This window comes from Copadichromis virginalis, linkage group LG9 (genome assembly GCF_057382275.1).
Source record: "Copadichromis virginalis isolate Kocher_CV1m ecotype Utaka linkage group LG9, C_Virginalis_male_GT1.1, whole genome shotgun sequence".
Classification (NCBI taxonomy): Eukaryota; Metazoa; Chordata; class Actinopteri; order Cichliformes; family Cichlidae; genus Copadichromis; species Copadichromis virginalis.
The window spans coordinates 30,839,443-30,846,589 of record NC_140626.1 but is presented as its reverse complement, the minus strand read 5'-3'; the positions used below and the strand labels follow the sequence as shown (position 1 = coordinate 30,846,589).

General features: G+C 40.4%; 1 pseudogene; it reads right to left on the bottom strand.

The window, feature by feature from the left end:
• Nucleotides 1–4,045: 4,045 nt before the first annotated feature.
• On the bottom strand, nt 4,046–5,439 carry LOC146702180 (programmed cell death 1 ligand 1-like; annotated as a pseudogene).
• Between the last annotated feature and the right edge of the window lie 1,708 nt (nt 5,440–7,147).

The window sequence follows — 7,147 nt, the reverse complement described above, 5'->3', positions numbered from 1 at the left end:
CTTGCTGTGATTGTTGATTGTGGTTGTTTTTTTTCCTGGAGTAATCTGGAAAAGCAGCAGAAACCATCAGAACTAGGTATTATTATTGTGTGAGGGTGTTTTCTATTATTTGTTTCAATTATTTGAATGTTTTAACCAAACTGTACATAAGTGGTATTTCTGTGATTGTGAGAGTACGGTCTCAGAGCCTTTGTGACTTTTAGTTTGCTGAATGCTCTTGCAGCTTTCACTAAGACCTGATCTGTTGCTATTGTGATGAAAAATAAGTTGAACTTTGTACAGAAGTGATTCCTGCAGGGAGGGATCAGGATGACCTCCTTTAAAGCCACTCCCAGACCCAAAAGCTTGGCTCTTGGGTTCAGATGGATTTGGACCTGCTGGACTGAGGGGCATTAATTAGCATTCAGTTTAATTTTCAAATCATATTAGCTGCCTCAACTGGCATTTGTGGATGCACAAAATGTATCTGCAGAGTTTTGTTGGATGTCCATCCCAACAGTCAAATTTGCATGAAGCTCAGGGGTTTCAAACATAAGTCATTACTCCAATCCGGCCCGCTGGTTGGTTAATCGGTGCTGGTAATTCCAATGTGTTTAATCTCACAGGTGATTGGTGATAGGAAGAGGAGACTTGAATGGATTCTTCACAAAAGGTAAAAAAAAATCTGTCTTTTGTTAATGTTATTGTGTGTATCTGTTGAACATCTGTTGTTGTTAGACAGCTGTTCAAAACCTGTAACTTATTCAATAAAAGCAAAAGAATATTTGTAAATTAAAAAAGGTCAAGCACAATGCATATCTTATTCACATTCTTCATAAACTGCATTTAAATTACATTTAAAGGTGCAGCAAGTATTTCTTTTGTTGCAATTACATAACAGCAGAATGTTTTGCTCATAAATATGTGTATAATTTTCATCTTCCAACAAACTGATGCGTTCTCATAAACGTAGAATTGGGCACTGGTTTGTGGAAGCTACTATATTATCTTCCCTCTGTACTCTATATGTGACAATTAAATATTTTTTGATATTTTAAATTTTATTTTACTCAGTCACCCCAGAGTAACTTCAAATGTTCTGCCTGGCGTTTATTTAGTGGGCGCATGCTATCAGATCACCGTTTACTTGATAATGCCAGTGGAACATCCACTATTTACTGTGGATGAGGCAAAACTTTGAATGGATTTTATTTAGAGGGAGTCAGTGAGGCTCACTCCTGTGACCGCTATGCTGAGGTGAGGGTCAGATGCATAATCTGAGCTTGCAAAGAAACGGACAGAATATTCTCAACAACTCGACTCCCTATTGCTGTCACATGTCAGAGGTGAGCTTCACTGACTATCAGACTCCTTTTACAAAGATTTACATCCTCCTCCAGAGTAAATACAGACAGACACCAGGTGATGTAAACGTCAGACTGACATGACAGCCTACACTCGCTACAGATAGAGATGTTTGTCCTACAGCAGCCGTGATAGGTAGCACTATGAACTTAAAGTAGGAGGGATAAGAAGACAGAATTTAGTTGACTGCAGTCTGCTGCTGACATGTAGCAGTGAGATTTTAAACTCTGTACTTTAAGTGACATTTTCATCAAACTTAAGATTAAATTGTTTTTTAAATGAACCTTTTGACACAGGTAACCCACAGTGACTATTCCAAAAGTAAAGTGGGAGAAATTGAAATCGATAAACCTAATAAATATTTATTATTTGTGTCTGAGGGTGGCCGGTGGTGGTTAGCACAATCGCCTAACATCAAAAAGATCCTTGGGTTCAAATCCACTGGAATGAAATCTTCATGTTCTTCCCTTGTGTATATGGGTTCTCTCCGGGTACTCTGGCCTCCTTAAATGAAAATTGTAAACTGGCTGTAGGTGTGAATGGCTGTTTTTCTCTCTGTGTTCGCTCTGCAATTGATTGGTGTACTGGACTGGTGTCCAGTGTGTACCTCCCATCTCAACCAGGGTCACCTGGGATAGGTTTCAACCTAACTGCTACCCTGAATTAGATAAACAAAAGAAAATATATGAATTGATGTACCTGAGCAGAGTCTTATATAGATGCTAGTAACTCTGCACAGTGTAGTTTGATAACTCTGGTATCAAACTGCATTAACTTCATCCACATCATAGGTTACCCTTTTTCCTTTACTGGTAAATAAATGGTAAATGGCCTGCATTTGTATAGCGCTTTTATAGTCCCTAAGGACCCCAAAGCACTTCACACTACATTCAGTCATTCACCCATTCACACACACATTCACACACTTTACTGCATCTCATTGGTTTGTTTCTCTGTCACTACAGGAACAAAGAAGCAACAACCGAAAGAGACCTCGGCACTCTTCCGATGATGACAATGCTAACCTCACACAAGCAAAGAGAGAGAAATCATTCACTTGTGGTCTTTGTGCAAAGAGCTTTATCACAAGGAGGCAGCTCGGGAGACACCAATGTTTCCACAATAAGAAAAGATGCTTCTCTTGTGTTGACTGTGGAAAATCTTTTACTACAAAGAGTAACTTGACGAGGCATAAGCTCATCCACACTGGGGTTAAACCATTCAGCTGTGACCAGTGTGGAAAGTCTTTTACTTCGCAAAGTGCCTTAAAATCACACCAACTCATCCATGCAGGAATTAAACCATTCATCTGTGATGAGTGTGGAAAGTGTTTTACTCACCAAAGGAACTTAAAATCACATCAACTTATCCATGCTGGAGTTAAACCATTCATCTGTGATGAGTGTGGAAAGTGTTTTACTCGGCAAAGTGCCTTAAAATCACACCAACTCATCCATGCTGGAGTTAAACCATTCATCTGTGGTGAATGTGGAAAGTGTTTTACTCACCAAAGGAACTTAAAATCACACCAACTTATTCATGCTGGAGTTAAACCATTCATCTGTGCTGAGTGTGGAAAGTGTTAGCAATGCTCTTATCTTAGAAACCCAAACACAGATGTAAATAGATAAATAAACTAAATACAAAAATATTTTAAAAAGTCAAAAACCTGATTGTCCATCACATTTTTATTATGACAAAACCTGCAGCTAGTAGTTAAAATCATGCAGTTTGTAGGTGAAAGTGTAAAATATCTCAGTCATAGTGGTAACTGGGACGAGGTCACCTTCAGTTCCATCAATCAAATGTGAAGCCGAATAGCTTCCTTTCACATTATTTTACTGCATAAAACATTCATGTGCCTGGCTGACAGTTGGCTTCCCACTGCAGAAGATCATTTTTTTCCTTCATCTTGCTGTGGTTTACTCTTACATATCAAACCTTTCTTAAAATTCAGTTATTAAGTTATGCAATCTTTAGTTGGATGAATCACAGGGAAGTTTAGTCTATTAACAGCTCACAGGAGACTTTGCTTCTTTAAATCCATGAAGTTCAACTTCTCTGTTAACTGAAATTGAGGTAAAAGCATTACAACAATTAGAATTCATCTTTATTGTTTGAATTTCCATTTGTCAGACTGAAGGAGTTTTTGAACTCTTATTCTGGAACTTTTTACTGAAATGATTTTGGCTAAGCTGAATTCATCAAAGTAAGATCTCAAGTAGGGAATTCTTATTTGACTTATCTGGCTCTAGGGAATATTTAGATTCATGTGTGAGAAAACTGGTCCTAACTCCATGATAAAAATGTTCTCCAATATGATAACTAATAGCACGGTGTGCATTTTTATTCACAATATTTACTTACATGTTGGGTTCACCACTCTCTGACGCTGTCATGCTGTTTTCTTGCTGACCTGAGACATGTTTTGGATCCATAAGATTGATACAAATATTTCAGTAGTACAGGCAGAATGTACTTTTACCTCTTTTCCTTTTGCAGTACAGCACCAGGCAGACTGACGATAGGATGCATACGAGTACTACCACCCCTGCAGTAATTGCTATAATAGTCATGTGTGTATTTCCTGAAACAGTAAAAGAATCTGATTTTTAAATTCCTCCTGGATGCCTTAATATGTTTATTTTGTTTGTATGTCAAAGAGATTTTAAAAGTTTTGAATGATTCTTGCTTTTGTGGATTAGAAGGATGCAACATAAATTCCTTTACCTTGACTTATTCGAATAATGGTGTAATTAATCAGCATCTCCTCAACATTACTAATCTCACATGTGTATATTCCCTCCTTCTCTGAAGATAAGCCCAGTAATGTGAGGCTTCCCAACTCTGATACAGCCTTCACATGCTGCTTCCACTCCTTTGAGACTGTGTAGTTGGAACCAGACCCAGTCTTTTCCAAAATTGCACGATTAAGGAATCTCCAAATGAGGCTTGTTGGAGAAGTGTTAAAGCTGGGGCAGGGGATTGTGGTTTCAGTGAAGCTGCCAGTAACTGAAGCTGAAACAAGAAGGTTGAGCATATGCCAGGTATAGATGAACAGCCTACACATGAAGTGCTTCTGTGTAAATCTAATGCATGTGTTTCAGTATTCAACAATAAGCAGCTTTCAACCTCATTTCCTAGCTCATATGTGAGGTCATACTCACGTAGCTGCCTCAGACTGGCTCTCCTCCTGTTCCTCTGAGTGCTCACAGTGCAGCTGTAGACTCGATCACTTTCATTGAATGAAGCTATCAAAGAACCATTGATGTTGTAGAGCTGCTGCTTGGTCTGCTCGACTGTTGTTGTATTCTTGAAGGTCACCTTGGATGGAGGTCTGGTTGACCAGGTGAGCTCAGGTTTAGGGTAGATGCCCTCTGAGCTGCAGGTGATCCTGTTTCCTGCATGCTGAATGCTGACTTTGACTGGGGCTGAAAAATACAGAGTAAACCTGTGGCTTTTCAACATAACACTACAACTGCTACATATATTAGAGGTTGGTATAAATCTTTTGAAATATCGAGCACTTAAAAGAAAAGGAAAATCCCCCAAAACCTCAGATTTTTCATACTGTGCACTTTAAGGTTGATAAATTAATCCTTTTCTATATTAATGGTGCTGATGTAGCAGCTGTATCTGCCCTCGTCCTGAACCTGCACCCCTGTCAGTTGGAGTGAGGCGTTTCCTTTGGAGAGCTGGTCCTGGAACAGCGACGTCCTGCTTCTGAATTGTTGGTCCTGGGTTCTGAGCTGGTCTTTGTTGCCATAGTACAAGTATACAAGAGGGTGTCCCTCTGACAAGTGCATCCAGTGGATGTATACTCCTCTAGTGTTTCCCTGGAAAGTGCACGGTAAGATGCACGTTGTCATGAAAACACAGGAAACTTCAGTATCTGAAACATCAGATAAAGACTGTTAATGACTGATGAAGTTTTGCACATAAAATATTTTGCAGTAACATGAAGGGAAATATTAAAGTGAGCCATTTCTCAGTCTGACTCAGCTGGTGCTAGTGAATGCTTCACTCACCTCCTCTGGAAATGGTCAGAATCCACAGAAACATGACAATCACCAGACACATGGTACTGGTAATCATGGTAATCCTGATCCTGTAACATGTCATTTCACATGGAGCACTGGACTGCAGAGAGATTTGTTTGTATTTTAGAAATGTAGCTTTCCCTAAGGGGAACAGGCTTTTATGATTAATGTTACCAAAAGTATCCAATTTACCTGCACAACTTCATGATGGAACCTGCTGAAACAGACATGAGACAAAAGGAAGTCCAAAGGCAGGTAACAGCCCAGTGAACACCTGCACCTGGTATCAATTCAGCCATGTGGGCTTAATTAGAGAGAAGATGGAAACAGGGCAACATGAGGGAGAGAGAGAGAGGTAGAGGTAGAACTTGGAGCATGAGAATAAATTCTAACCAGTGCACACAGTTAATCCACATAATCCACACACATAATCCAAATGTAATATTCACTGTGTTGTGGTGATTACAGCTGGTTAGAGTTACTTTTTAAGTACCTTCATGGCTAGTATCAGTTTAGCTGTACAAATGTACAGCTGTACAAATGTACAGCTAAACTGATACTAAAATGAAGGACAGTAGGTAAACTCAGATTTTAAAAACAAATAAACTGCAAATCCAGTGTTGACTGTTTTTGTCACAATCAATCTAACAAAGAAAAACTCACAACTCTAGGTCCAAGGGACCATGCCAACTCAGTTCTGACCTCCTGATTAGATCTCTCACTCTTTAAGGACAACGTGGTACATTTCAACAAACCCCAGTGGAGCTGGCCTGTGGTCCACACTCTTGACAAACAAGAAAGTCTGAGAAAAATGTTCTCAGTTTTCTCAGTTTCTGATATTTAATTAAAATTGACCAGTTATTGAAACCTCCATAAAAACTGGCTAACCAGTTCATATATGGTACTGGCTTTATACTTTGCTAGCTTCAAAATGTTACAACAACAAAGGTTATTTTAAATACACTCTTAACACTGTTTAAGGGGCGATCGTGGCTCAAGAGTTGGGAGTTTGCCTTGTAATCGGAAGGTTGCCGGTTCGAGCCCCAGCTTGGACAGTCTCGGTCGTTGTGTCCTTGGGCAAGACACTTCACCCGTTGCCTACTGGTGGTGGTCAGAGGGCCCGGTGGCGCCAGTGTCCGGCAGCCTTGCCTCTGTCAGTGCGCCCCAGGGTGGCTGTGGCTACAATGTAGCTTGCCATCACCAGTGTGTGAATGGGTGGATGACTGGATATGTAAAGCGCTTTGGGGTCCTTAGGGACTAGTAAAGCGCTATATAAATACAGGCCATTTAAGATGAATTAATTTTCTGCAACCCGCAACTGCAACCCCCCCCTGGCTGCTGAGTGAGCCCTCATCTTGGACTCTCCTCAGCTCTTTCTGGGACAGTGGTGCGGCTGCCCCTCTGTGGGTCTTCCTTGGTCTCTTGTGTTCTGGGGGCCTCTGGATGTCTGGAGTCTTGATCTCCTTCATACCTGCTTCATGCCCTGGAGGACGGGGCTGTGGCCCCCCCACACCCTCTAGCAGATCATTACATGAAGGAACCTTGCATCCATGCTCACAGGTGTACACACGGGTGCTCACACACACAAACTACACCCTTTTTGGCTCCTACCTCAAAGCACACTGTGTTCTGTTGATCTTATGTGCTGCACAATAATGTTTAAAATTTAGTATTTACTGTTATATTCCCATAGATCATCGTGATGTTGTTTATTATGGTCCTCTTTTTTTCTTCTTCTGGTTGTTTTCTCTTTTTTCTTTCTC